At 46.8% G+C, this 14,385-nt stretch overlaps 2 pseudogenes across 1 annotated transcript; one reads left to right on the forward strand and one right to left on the reverse strand.

Annotated features, from left to right (window-relative positions):
- The first annotated feature begins 486 nt into the window (after positions 1-486).
- Positions 487-6,074, forward strand: LOC147957169 (uncharacterized; annotated as a pseudogene). Its single transcript, XR_015611456.1, has 2 exons — positions 487-827; positions 4,735-6,074. The product of XR_015611456.1 is annotated as an uncharacterized LOC147957169 (transcript).
- A 593-nt stretch (positions 6,075-6,667) lies between these two features.
- Positions 6,668-11,756, reverse strand: LOC147957170 (uncharacterized; annotated as a pseudogene).
- Between the last annotated feature and the right edge of the window lie 2,629 nt (positions 11,757-14,385).

Genomic DNA, 14,385 nt, shown 5'->3' on the forward strand with positions numbered 1-14,385 from the left:
AACGAGAGGACGGGAGGTCTTATTGTGGTATGCAGTCCCACATAATAATCTACAGGTAAACTCCCCCTGAATTTGTAGGGTGGGCCCTTGCTAACTTCCTATTAAGCCTCCACCTAATCTATCCGCCCCAGAATTTCATGGTGGGAGTTCCCTAATTTCCTATTAAGCCTCCACCTAATCTCTTCTCCCGTTGAATTTCAGGGTGGGCCTTCCCTAATTTCTTATTAAGCCTTCACCTAATCTTCAAATGGGAACAAGGAGGTGCTGCACCCTTTCCCAAACGGGAAAATACAACTAGTCGAAAAGCGAGTGCACAATTCGCAAGCATGCACAATCTAGCCTCCCTCTTTTCTTAGTAATAGAGTTTGTTGGTATAAAGTTGCTAAATGCAAGAAAAATCACTCGAAGTTTCACAAGGTTCCCCTTGGTACTTCGCTAAAGCTTTTCTATAAAGAACAAAACCACACGCCTCTCCCCCCCCCTCTCTCCCTCTCTCATCACACACGTTCCCCCTTCCCCTCGACATCAACATCGACTGCGCTAGAACCGCCCACGGTTGAGCGGTGACGATGCGTTGAGACAACCGCGTGGGGTACTACTGTGTTTCCGTCCAGATCTGGAGTCCTAGGAGTGGGCGACCAGCCACATCTAGATTTGGAGTCACCGCGGTCGAAGGCTTCTGTTTCCCCCCAGATCTGGAGCCAAGATGATGATTGGCGATGGAGGAAATCAGCATACCGTCTTCGATGGCCACGTCCTACCACGACTGGCATCGGAGAAGGTAGTTGTTGCCCCCATTTCGCCCTCCGCTGTCAAGATCGAAGAAGGTAGGGGATCAACTCGCCCTGTTTTTTTCTAGACAAAATAAGGTAAAAATTAGTTGATCTTCGAGTTGTGTTTATTTTATTTTATTGAGGGAAAACACTAGACTTGTATATTACTATAGAATGATTGCAATCATTAGACAGGGGGCATTAAGTATTAATGGGACACCAATTCCCTCAAAAAAGAAGTATTGATGGGACACTAGCCAACATCCCAAAGCCACTGTCGAGATTGGAATTCATACTCCACATTGTTACCAGAAATAACACAAATAGTGTTACACTCAGCGCCTTTATAAATTTACACAATTGTGTAGCCAGTGAGCCAGTAGCACCTCTAGCCAAAGACCTTAACCTTCTCTGGAACCTTAGATCTCCAAATCACATCCCAAATATTCTAATTATATGTCACACTTGAAGAACTAGAAGCAGGTGAATTGTACCTGAATTTGAGTTGGGTGGCAAGTTTATAAGCAAGTCATCCATCACGTAGAAGGGTGATTTATGTGAAATATCTCCTCTATATCAAAATCAGAAAATAGCCTAAGGACAAGGTTAATATTCCATTCATTTTTATTGAGACAATCAACTGGTTAACCCACCTCAACCTTGAGTTTCTAGCAAATTTGGCAACCTGGGGCCATACTGTCTCAAAATCCAGTTGTCTCTCTGAATCTGAATTTTTCGTCCATTCAATATATGCCAGATGATGCCTTCCTTGAGTATCTTAACTCCAAGCCAGCGATGCATACGAGGAAATGACCATGTCCAGAATATCCACACAAGGATAATATTCTGATTTCAAGACTCTGGAACATAAACTATCCGGCTTGTGAATCAGTCTCCATCCTTGCCTTGCCAAGAGAGCTTGGTTAAACATATGCATATCCCAGAATCCTACAACACCTCCTCTCTTTTGTTTTACCAGTTGGTACCAGGAGAGCCAATGGACTTGTGACGTCCTTACTCATCGCCCCACCTAAAGTCCTAGATAAAATTTTCATACTTATTACAAAAGCCCAAGGACATTTGAACAATCCAAATAAGTAAGTGGGAAGCGCTTGAACCACTTACTTGATCAAGACCTCTTTAGCTGCATGGGCCATATACTTTTCAATCCAATCCTTGCACATTTTTGTGAACCTTTCCATGATCGACTGAAATTCGAGGAAAACATCCTACCTTCTGGGGTTGGTAAACCCAAGTATTTACTCTCGAAAGTGGAAGCCACAACACCAAGGGTGACCTTTATCTCTTACTAGACATGGGGCGAGCAACGTTCACTAAATAGTAAAGAGCATTTAGCTGCGCTAAGAAGCGATCATGTACACCTTTGAAATAGATTTGGAGTGTCCTTCACTACCCTCACCTCTCTTCCTACGGCCTTGAAGAACAAAAGGCCTGTCATCAAAAAACATTAGTTTAGGGACACCGAGGCTCCCCCAGTAATTTTGATAGGCATTAACCTCCCTTCCAAGACCGGCTTTCTTAAGATGCTTTCCCGACCATCCGCAACCAATAAGATGGTGTATTCAGTATGTGACTGTAATATTCCTTCTCAGCCAGTGAGTACTCCTTATCATGGTCCCAAAATCTTTCATGTCCAGGACTAAACATCCTGTTGCAGCACTCCCAGCTTAGTGCAATCATCGGCCAGGGACTTCAATAGTTCCCTCCTGCGATGGTACTCTTTCCCATATCTACTCATACCGGAAGGATTTCACATTGCTATGCACCTTGGTCTGTCTTCGTATTGCAGCCATAGAGGAAAGTGGTTGGAGCATATGTGTGTACCACTGTTCACCTTGAATAAATCACACCAACTCGACGATGCAACTGGACTTTCAACCCGACGGTCACATTGCTTTTGCCATACTGTTTATTATCGTATGTATAGGATGGCCCCTTATAGCCCCAGTTATGAAGATCACACTAGAACAAGGCTTCTCTGAAATTGGTATTTTTCTCTCGGATATCCAAGCTACTGAGAAGTGCTCATGTTGCCACATCGTCTCATAAAAATCACCTATCATCAACAAGTGTTCATGAGCATCTGGCTTTATTCTTTTGAGTAAACTCCAGATGTGACGTCTTTTTACTCCTTAGGTTCACCATGTAGCCCGACACTTCGGGCCATGGGAATCATCATGAATTAAGACATCGATGTACCTCAGTTCATATGGCAGTCTTTTTATTTTAGTTCATCTCAGAACAACGCAAGGCACCCTTGCCCTTACCATCATGCACAATACAATTCTGGCGGCCTAGCATCCACCTAAGATTATTGAAACTCTTTTCACATTGCCGAGTTTTAGAAAGTAAAACGATCATCAAGTGGTATATGCGCGCACGAGGCAAACTAGCTCTTCAACTATCCAGGACTGCCCGAGGCCCCAATAGTTCTAGATCAGGCGACTTATTTCTCCTGACAGGTGCCTTCCTTATCACATGTCATTCATCAACAACCCATGGGCCGATTGCTTCCTTACCGCCTAACACACCTATGTTGCTCATGCCACCTCCATTACCCTCACCTCATGCCTTCTTGTTCAGACCAGGACCTTTGTAACTAGGTGTCGCCACAAATTCACTACCAGACTCACTGTCACGTCCCATGCATTTACCCGACACTGCCCGGTGTTCACCAGGGATTGATCAACTTACTTCCTTAGCTTACCCTTGAGGCTATTATTATCTTTGTGGTGCTTGGCTTTCGTGTTACCAGCTCCAGGGGGTAGGGGAGGAGCCTAGTTGAGGTTGACTTCGGCCACTTCATTTTCCTTGCTGGCTGCCGGACTCATGGAGGAGGCCTCGCCTTGAATCACCTCCACCCTCCGGTTCAGCCCCGGCAAGGGAAGGAACCAAGTTGATGTCGAGTTCTACCCCCTTGCTCTGATTTGTACATACAGGAAACTTTGGAGTGATTGCCGGTATCATGGACGAGACCTTCCCCACCTCCTGCTGGAGTTGGGAACCTATGACAGCCATTGGTGGTGCAGGGGCCGATGCTAGTGTTAGCATAATCTTGATTGTTTGGAACATGATGTAGTTGGTGCTTGCATGTCACGTGGCTTTAGCTCTTTGGGGACTAACCAAAGTCATGTACATGTACTAGTAGGAGTTCACGTGTTTGAGTCAAGATTGAGTCCAAATATGTAGTATACGATGTGATCTAGGTTAAGTCAATTTCCGTGTAGGACATGGTCTCGTGGGTTGGCTGAGTATATATATTCGCTGACCGGTGCCACGGTCCACGGTCAGACAGAGTTCTCCGCCGCACAAGGCTGCCCAGGATCATCTTCCTTGGCCCGCCATCACCCCATTGGGGGCGACCTCCTCTGACGCGCTCATCGCACTTTTGTTCTTGTTAGCCTGACTCTGCCATGGATGATTTGGGGATCTGAGTGTATGTGTTGTTGGTGGATGTGCGATCTTGTTGTGTTTATACTATATGAAAAATATGAAATAGTTCAAGGGTTTACCACTATCAGTGTAGAACAATCTTAGAATTTCGATATTGCTTGCACTTAATTTCAAATATTGATGAAATTTATTGCGTATCTGCGGGCCCGGAATCGAGGTGGAGACAAGAGCCAAACCTGTTGCGCAACACATATAAATAACATTCGGTGGAAAGAAAAATACAGAACATGCCTTTTCTTTTCAAATGTTGATGAATTTTATCATGATTGAATTTTCTTGAGCTAGATGCACATTTCGATGGCAATACTGTAGTCTTTACTCTACTGTGTATTATGTTTATAGTTTCTACAAACATTTTTATTGTGTTTGTATAATTATCATAGCTGTAGTAGTACCAAGTGAATTAAAATAGTGATAGCAATTTATATTATATAGTTAACTCAAGTCCATTGCTAAAATTCTTGTCCTTTCATGATCCTCAATGCAGAATTTGAAGTTGATATCATGCAAAACATCAACCGGAGCTCCAACACCCCCATCTCCGTGCACCGTGTCATGTTTGGACCCGAAGGCTGGGCGGACCTACCACATGGATTATTGCACTCCATCATTGTCCTATTGGGTTCAACTCGTGACCTTCTTGCATTCATCGCCACCTGCCCTAACTAGTATGCCGCATTCATGTCAATCAAATCTACCTTAGGCAAGCTCTTCCCACCTGTTATTTTCCGGAACCGTGCCGACCAGACAAGTTCAACTGGCTCTAACATTGGAAACACATGGGAGCTCATTGATCCTGTATATCCAAGTACTCCATTGTGTCGCTTGACCCCTCCAAGTATTTTGGACAAAATGGCATTCGTCAAATGTTCTTATGGTCATGCGATTTTCTGCTATGACAGATCCCTTGTCATTATGGACGTGCTCACTGGCACTATGGATGCAGCTCCACCTTTCCCATTGAGTCAACTATGCTACATAACCTTCATATCTCCAGAGCAGTCACCAGATTCATATCTATTTGTCAGCAGCCCGCACTGCATGTACGCTTGGCGAGTTGGGAGCCCCTCTTGGTTGCATTGCGATTTTCTAAATGCACATTTGATCAAGGAGATGGTGTCCTTCAAAGGCCGGGTCATTATGAGGATGCGTCAAAAACTATACACCGTGCATTTGGCACCTCAGTTTCATGTTGAGGTACTAAGAATTGATTGCAGAGATTATATGGACCCGTACGTGATTTCCGGAAATTTGCTGGCTTGTGAAGACACACTTCTCCTACTTGGTCGTAACGGGGAAGCCTTCTCCATTGACTTCTCAACTGAACCTGCAAAGTATGTGAGCATGGAAGAGAGAGGCTTGAAGAAGTGGGCCTTCTTCTTTGGCGAGAAACGTACTGGACAGCAACGACTCTTAGTGAACCCAGAGAGAATGGGTTTAAGGGGTGGCCTTGTCTATCAGTTGGATGAAAACGCCCGAGTATTTTCATACCCAGTAGATGGCAACCAAAATGAGGAGTTGGAGCCAGAACCTTGTTTTGCGACGATCAATGCTTATCTTGCTCGCAATCATACATCCTTTGCAGCTTGGGTATGAGATCGTGTCATTGCAGCGCGCAGTTGTCTTGTTGTCGTTGGCTGCACTTGGGGACTTCGTGTCGCTATGTTCCTTCTAGTTTCCGCTCCTTTGATGGAGTACATCAAGATTTGTAATAATCTCTGTTTGTACATCAAGATTTGTAATAATCTCTGTTTGCCACCCAGTGTACATTCCTGGAGGCAACACTTGTGCTACATGTTTGCTGTTTTCGCTGAACCTTGTTAATTACTCCCGTTTTGCATACAAGAGATAAGGGTTTGCATCTTGAAACAATACTAGCTTCTTGGGCCTTCATATCACTCTTCAGCATTTTTCGTGTGCACCATGTCGGATGTGCCTGGGCTTTTATTTTGGTTATGTGCTTTGTTTGGTCCATACATCTATTTGTAGCTTGATCTCCTTTTAAACAGAGATAATTAAATGCACGCAGAGCAGTTTATATTAACCTGAGCTATGGACTTGCATCCTCAGTCTAATTCTTGGTGGCCTTGCAATTCTCCAGCCCAAAATGGCGTACAATGTTCAGTTAAAAAATTGTAGCTCTGCCCAAGCTATGTTCTCAATATTCACATTTCCACCCAATGAGACTGTCATATGCTCAAGCACATCACGTGAATAATCAACAACCATAGTACAATTACTCTGTAACCCATGCTATCAAGTGCCCAGGTACAAGAAAACTCCGCAATCTGTAATAAATGAGAAATAAAACATATGGGTCCCTTGTAATTGCCGCAGAAAAAAAGAGGAAAGTACATAATCTGATAACTTAATCTACACTTCTGTTTGTAATGCAAGTTTTGAAACGAACATTCAGTGAACTACTCATCCTGTGACTGCAACATTGTAGAATTCTCCCAGCAAAGCTGTATCAGAAGCTAATCACCAACTGCACCCACGGCCGTAAGATCATCACAGGCCGGAACGAGGAAACGCGCGGGGAAGACCCAGGTTGACTCCAATTTCAGGTACCGTCTTCCAGTGTTGAAGAACTGCAAACATGTCGAACAGTAATAACATTTTTTCCATAGTTGGACTGCAGCCCAAGGTTTTTCAGACTGATAACTTGGGAAGTATACGTGGTTGCTCCTTTCTCCCCATCCCTCCGGGTTCATGCACGGCAACGCCTCGCACCGCTCGTCAACGCTGATAAAGATGGCCCAGTTATCTAACTTGTTCACCTTCAGTCCTTCACCCACCTTGCCTTCTTGGTCAGGGTGTCCAATGACTCAAGCTTGAAGGCCATGAACTAGAAGGCCTGCGAGCGCATCCCTCTTCCCGCCTCCACAAGTTTGATCAAGAGAAGCGCATCACCACACACCACTATCCATGCCTTGTCATTTGCCGAATAGAGATCTTCGGTTATATCTTTCTCAAACACAACTTTAAACTTCTGAATAATGAGACTGGGTGACAAGTGAATGATGTAGAACCACCTGAAAGACCCTAGGGCATATGTCTTGCCCTTGAAGGCCACATTTTGTTCAATCGAAAACGACCAACTTTAGAACCGTGTTTTGTCCAAGAGTCGCTCCCGATGCGCCACAGGAACAGATAGGCTCCAGCACCGACAAGGAGATGCGAGTCAGCAGATGCAACAGGGGCAGTTAATGTGACATAGCTGATGCAAGTGAAGCCAACTGATCAGAGGGAAGGAGGGCCAACCTTAGCGCCACTAAATGGATTAACAATATGGAACCCAATGTTGTCGTAGAAGAGGAGCTGACCGTAGGAGCAGCGCAGAAAGGTCATGCTTCTGAGGTCACTCAAGGAAAGAAAACTGCGAGAGGATGAGGTGGCAGCAGGGTCAGCCAATCTCCATGTCCATTTGTGGAATAAGGTCCAACAGTTATGCGAGAGAGTTTGTCCACCATCGGTACGGAGATTGGGGTGGAGGAGCAGAGGCTGGACAGAGGACCTGTGTGCTGAGAGGAGATCACACCAATGACGACAAGTGGTACCGAAGGCGAGGAGGTCGCGGAACGAGCGTAGTAAAGCGACAACAGGTTGGAGCAGGTCGTCCGGGAGCTCTGCCCATCCTTGCGGCCGAGATGAAGCAAAGAGTGAGGAGACAGAAGCAGAACATGTCCTGTTGGCCATTACTTGCACAATGGCGCTCTCCCTGTTCGACACAAAACTCAAGAAAAAGGTTAGGCATGTGAAACAAGGTATATAACTATATAAAAAAGAACATGAGTTAGCAAGATGAGCTACCAAGATTCTAAAAAACATGACTGGTGCATGTCGTTACTCGTTAGGACATCAACCCGACACTACTTTACCATCATACACTGAACTGAACAGAGGTACTAATCGCATCGAGTTGTCACTCCCGAGAAGCTCAGAATAAGATCAACAATGATGAAGGCACTGGATATAAATTATGGGGAAGTTAGATAGACAGGTTGTTGAAGTTTCATATAGATCTTTGTTCATACAGATTACACACCACGATCGCCTAGTATTTCTCAAACTAATAATGTATCTGGCGAGTGTTGATACTGACTGATTTTCCTAGCAAATTGACAATTACTGACGGACACCCTCTATTACTATCTGCAATGTTGGAGATCTAAAGCAGGGAAAGTCTCAATCTGGATTGCTTTTCTTCTTCAAGAATAAGAAGAAAGAATCCATCTATGCCTTAATCTTGCAGATGCAGGCGGATCTGATGCAACATCGCAGGTGAAGAGAAACGGGATGGGACGCAGAAAGAAGGAGGCGTACAGGACGAGGTAAGGGTTGGGGGTATTACGTGAGCGACGAGGACGAGGAAGCAGCGGCCGCCGATTGCGCGTCGATCTCCCGCGGCTGCGCCGCCGATTCTTCCAGCTGTCGGATGAGCAGCGCAGCCTTCAGAGCTCTCGGATAACGCCGGCCCGGCCTAGTCCAGGGATAATGGGCCGAACATGGGTAAGAGATTCCTACCTGCTCTACGTGGCTGTGTGTTTTAAGGCCAACTGCAACAGACATCCGCTTTGTTCGGAGTCTTGTCTGTTTAAGGCCAACTGCAACTGCGTGGCTTTGTTTTGTCATCTCATCCGACGACCTGTCGCATTTGGTAAAAACGTCCAAATTTAAACTAAAATTAAAAAAAGATAAAAGGTAATTTAAACTATAACAATATATTACATCAATGTCCAAAAGTCATGCATCAAACTTAAACTTAAAATTATTAAAAAACAGAACAAGCCTTCGTCGTCTTCACCTCCATGGCGTCGCCACCGTCTTGGCTGCCATCTTCCTCATCCGCGCTGAGGTCAACGAAGGGAGGCGGCTGCCACAGGTGCCCTGGTGGCACCTATTGTTGGGGAACGTAGCAGAAATTCAAAATTTTCCTACGTGTCACCAAGATCTATCTATGGAGAGACCAGCAACGAGGGGAAGGAGAGTGCATCTACATACCCTTGTAGATCGCTAAGCGGAAGCGTTCAAGAGAACGGGGTTGATGGAGTCGTACTCGTCGTGATCCAAATCACCGATGATCCTAGTGCCGAACGGACGGCACCTCCGTGTTCAACACACGTACAGCCCGGTGACGTCTCCCATGCCTTGATCCAGCAAGGAGAGAGGGAGAGGTTGAGGAAGACTCCATCCAGCAGCAGCACAACGGCGTGGTGGTGATGGAGGAGCGTGGTGATCCAGCAGGGTTTCGCCAAGCACTGCGAGATATGAGGAGGAGAGAGGTAGGGCTGCGCCAGGGAGAGATCAAATCGTCTTATGTTGGGCAGCCCCAAAACTCAACTATTTATAGGAGGAGGGGAGGAGGGTGCACCCCCTCTAGGGTTCCCACCCCTAGAGGGGCGGCAGCCCTAGATGGAGGGGGCGGCCAAGAGGGGGAGAGGGGGGCGCGCCCTAGGGTGGGCCTTAGGCCCATCTGCGCCTAGGGTTTCCCCCTTCTCCTCCTAGCTGCGCCTTGGGCTTTGTGGGAGGCGCAGCAGCCTACTCAGGGGCTGGTCCCTTCCCACTCTTGGCCCATGCAAGCCTCCGGGGCTGGTGGCCCCACTTGGTGGACCCCCGGGACCCTCCGGGTGGTCCCGGTACGTTACCGATAAAATCCGAAACTTTTCCGGTGACCAAAACAGGACTTCCCATATATAAATCTTTATCTCCGGACCATTCCGGAACTCCTCGTGACGTCCGGGATCTCATCCGGGACTCCGAACAACATTCGGTAACCACGTATATCTATTCCCTATAACCCTAGCGTCATTGAACCTTAAGTGTGTAGACCCTACGGGTTCGGGAACCATGCAGACATGACCGAGACGTTCTCCGGTCAATAACCAACAGCGGGATCTGGATACCCATGTTGGCTCCCACATGCTCCACAATGATCTCATCGGATGAACCACGATGTCAAGGACTTTAATCAATCCCGTATGCAATTCCCTTTGTCTATCGGTACGATACTTGCCCGAGATTCGATCATCGGTATCCCGATACCTTGTTCAATCTCGTCACCGGCAAGTCTCTTTACTCGTTCCGTAACACATCATCCCGTGATCAAATCCTTGATCACATTGTGCACATTATGATGATGTCCTACCGAGTGGGCCCAGAGATACCTCTCCGTTTACACGGAGTGACAAATCCCAGTCTCGATTCGTGCCAACCCAACAGACACTTTCGGAGATACCTGTAGTGTACCTTTATAGCCACCCAGTTACGTTGTGACGTTTGGCACACCCAAAGCACTCCTACGGTATCCGGGAGTTGCACAATCTCATGGTCTAAGGAAATGATACTTGACATTACAAAAGCTTTAGCATACGAACTACATGATCTTGTGCTAGGCTTAGGATTGGGTCTTGTCCATCACATCATTCTCCTAATGATGTGATCCCGTTATCAATGACATCCAATGTCCATGGTCAGGAAACCGTAACCATCTATTGATCAACGAGCTAGTCAACTAGAGGCTTACTAGGGACATGGTGTTGTGTATGTATCCACACATGTATCTGAGTTTCCTGTCAATACAATTCTAGCATGGACAATAAACGATTATCATGAACAAGGAAATATAATAATAACCAATTTATTATTGCCTCTAGGGCATATTTCCAACACCTATGTCGGCTGCATTGTAGGGCGCGGTGGCGATGGCACGTGGGGCGGTGATCATGTGTCGGTGCCGACCAACACGGCCGACGCAGACACCAACTCTGGCGTGCATGACAAGGTCGAAGTCCATGACAAGAACTGGCCCACCACCGCCGAGTTCCACTTGGGTTCCGCGTTGTCTGCCTCCTCCAGCTCGGGGATGACGACATCCCCGGCGCCCGAAAGCACGATCTGCACCTCCAGGCCATCCCACTAGGTGTTCTCAAACTTCATCGCTGAGTCCGTCATGACCCTCCTCACCAGCTCCTCCTCCTCCTCGACCATCATGGGCTGATGTGGATCTGGTGGTGGTGGGGGTGGCGAGGGCGCACGTCCGCTCATTCGTGCCCTAAAGCACGGACGGGGATGTCTTGGAGGACACGGTGCCCTAGAATGTGACTGCGCTAGGCTACAATGGCCGGCAAAAAAGGTCTGCTGGCATACGTCATGCTCATCCTAGAACCAAGTGACCCAAATTGAGGACATGCCGGTGTACCTGGGATCATCGATGAGATTTGGTGGCAATAGGGCACGACGGTGGTTGATCTCAAGGAGCCGCATGCGACAGGTCACCGAAATGGCCGACACTGGCACCAGATCTGGGCTCATGTGCCAGCCGGTCGGCAGGTGGGCGTCCTACCACGACAACAGGGTGGAGGTATCCCACTAGCGCTGGCACACCTCTACCTTCACATATGGGTGGATCCATGTCCCGGCGGCGCGACGAGCGATGGTGAAGCCAGAGGCGGCGCGCGGGCCTGAAGAAGATGATGCCTTAGTGTCGTGCTTCCCCGGCTTGGCCATGGCCGCCCGACGGCGTGGTCTAGGGTTGGTCGGGGTTCAAGAGGGGCAAGACGGGTGTGAAAGCGGGAAGATGTCGTGGGGACGAGGATGTGGACGACCGGTCCACAGCTTCATCATTAAAAAAGGCGCTTGGGTGGCGGTTTACTGTAATGACCCGAACCTGATAAGATTCGATGTCTCTGTGCTCACTGTGCTAGTCCCTGGATCGACTCGCTAGCACACATAGTACATATGAATATCAAATAACAAGTGCATCATTTACTACAACGTATGATCCAGAATTTATAAAGTATTACAAACTGAATAGCACATGGCTAACTTATTCAATAATAACAGCGGAAAGGTAGCATAATAAACGACGAGTCCATCAATGCCCACTGGAGAACATGTTGAGTGAAGGCTCGCGACCCTACTATATCTCATGATCATCCGAAAATCCTGCAACATGATAAGTTGCAGCCACAAAGGGTCAATACATTGAATGTATTGGCAAATCACACAATATGATATAGCAAACCTACAACCACAAAGCAATGTATGACAAACAAAACACACAAGTTAGTTTGGAGAAGAATGTCTTCACCTACCTCCACTACCTGAACTCACAACCGTCTCTAATTTACTCGCCCAAGATAACCCAAAGATTCTAAATAAACATGACAAGAACTTCAGAAGTATGTCTCAAGTGCGCTCTGTCAGTGGCGCATTCTCTAGGAACAATAGAGCGCTCTGCCAAGGACGCATTCACCTGATTTAAGTTCCGAAAACTAAACCTCGCCTCAAGTGCGCTCTGTCAATGGCGCATTCTCTAGGGACAATAGAGCGCTCTGCTAGTAACGCATTCACCTGGTTAATAATCCCGAGCCTACGGCTATAAACACTCGCCACTTTCATGGATCACTCGACACATGCCCACGTCTACCATAAAGTTGATCACACCATCACATAACACAATCAACACCAAAACATGGCAACATGGGATACACATATCAAGCCAAACATATATCATAGCATAAAACCACACATGCATAGCAGAATATAGGGTGAGCATAATCAAAAGTGCAAACTTGCCTTGAACGGTGCTGAAGTAATCTAACGATTAATTCCGATCCGCTTCACACTCCGGACAATCTATACGATAACGAAGGCACCAATAAATAAACTATGCTCACATAACACTAAAATAAAGTAAACAACAACGAGTTCAAATAAAAACTTAAATAACAGAACCTAACAGTAGTAATATAATATCTACATGCTAGTGGGAGGAAAATGCAAAAGAATCAACTGATTTGGATAAACGGTTTGAAAGATATGGCCTCCGGAAATTTGAATTCAAATTTGAGCAAATTCAAATTTAAGCAGTTCAAACATGTGAAATTTTGGATCTAAAATGTTCTACTGGTCTCTACGAGTACACAGGAAAAAGAATCGGTGAATTTGGAGTTACAGGCTAAAAGATATACCTAGTTGAACATTTGATATAGAATCTGTGAAAAATAAATTGTGCCAAAACTGTGCTCGTGGAAGAACTGCTGCGGCTGTGGATCTGCCGTGTGTCGCATGCTGATTGGCTGGAGGTTGTTTGCTGCTGTGGCTAACCGACGGACGACCGATAACTAGCTGATACCGGTTCGTAGGAAAAAAACAAATATGATCTAATCTGGACGGTCCATCGTGGATCGGACGGACGACAAGGACTCACCGGAGAAACAGGGCCGGAGTTGAGGAAGACGGTGCGGCCGGCTCGGACTTCGGGCGTGCGCTCGCTGGAGAGGCTTCCCGAGCTCGGAAATAACAGGACGAGGTGAGGAGGAACACGGAGAACTCGAAGATGTCCCCCTGGGCGACTGGGGCTTCTGCTAGCGTCCGCGACGACCGGCTGGAGCGGCGACGTCGGAGTTGTTCGTCGGGGCGAGCTCGAATCACTCGTCTGGGTGGTTCCCTACGAGAACTAATAGGTGAGATAGGTAGAGGGAAACAATAGGAGCACTAAAGGGAGAATAGGAGGTGCTGGGAGCCCGCGGTGGCGACGATTTCTGCCGGCGGAAGAGCTTCTGCGGTGGCGGACTCCGACGAGATCTTGGCGGCGCTAAAGGGCACGGGAGAGAGGGATTTTGCCAAAAATCGGCAGAGAAGAACATGTAGAATATTTATAGTGTGGATGACGTGGCCTAGGGCAAATACTTGGCCGAATCCGCGAGGATTTGGATCGGGAACGAGAAGAACTCGTGAACGAACAGGAGTCAGGCGAGAGGAGGGAGATGACGTGCGGGTCAGGGTGCTCAGTGGCAGAGGAAAAAAAACGAACCGGCGGGGTGGGCTGCTCGCTGGGCTTCGGCCTGCTAGCTGCTGCTGCACTGCTCTAGCGCACGGGGCGAGGAATAGGAATGGGCTGCTCCTGTACAGCCGATGAAAAGTAGAATCTGGCTGAGCAATTATACTGAACAGGAGGTCTATTTGGCTAGAACAAAATACATATAGACTCCTAAAATTACCATAACGAACACTAAAATATTACTACTAATATCGAATACTGTGAACATTTTAAAAACACATATGCACTTTTGAAAAAATTATATTTTATGCAATGCAAGCACATAAAGAGCATTATAACAACTCTAAAATA

Source organism: Triticum urartu, chromosome 7A (assembly GCF_056163025.1).
Source record: "Triticum urartu cultivar PI428250 chromosome 7A, HENAU_Tu73, whole genome shotgun sequence".
NCBI classification, from domain to species: domain Eukaryota; kingdom Viridiplantae; phylum Streptophyta; class Magnoliopsida; order Poales; family Poaceae; genus Triticum; species Triticum urartu.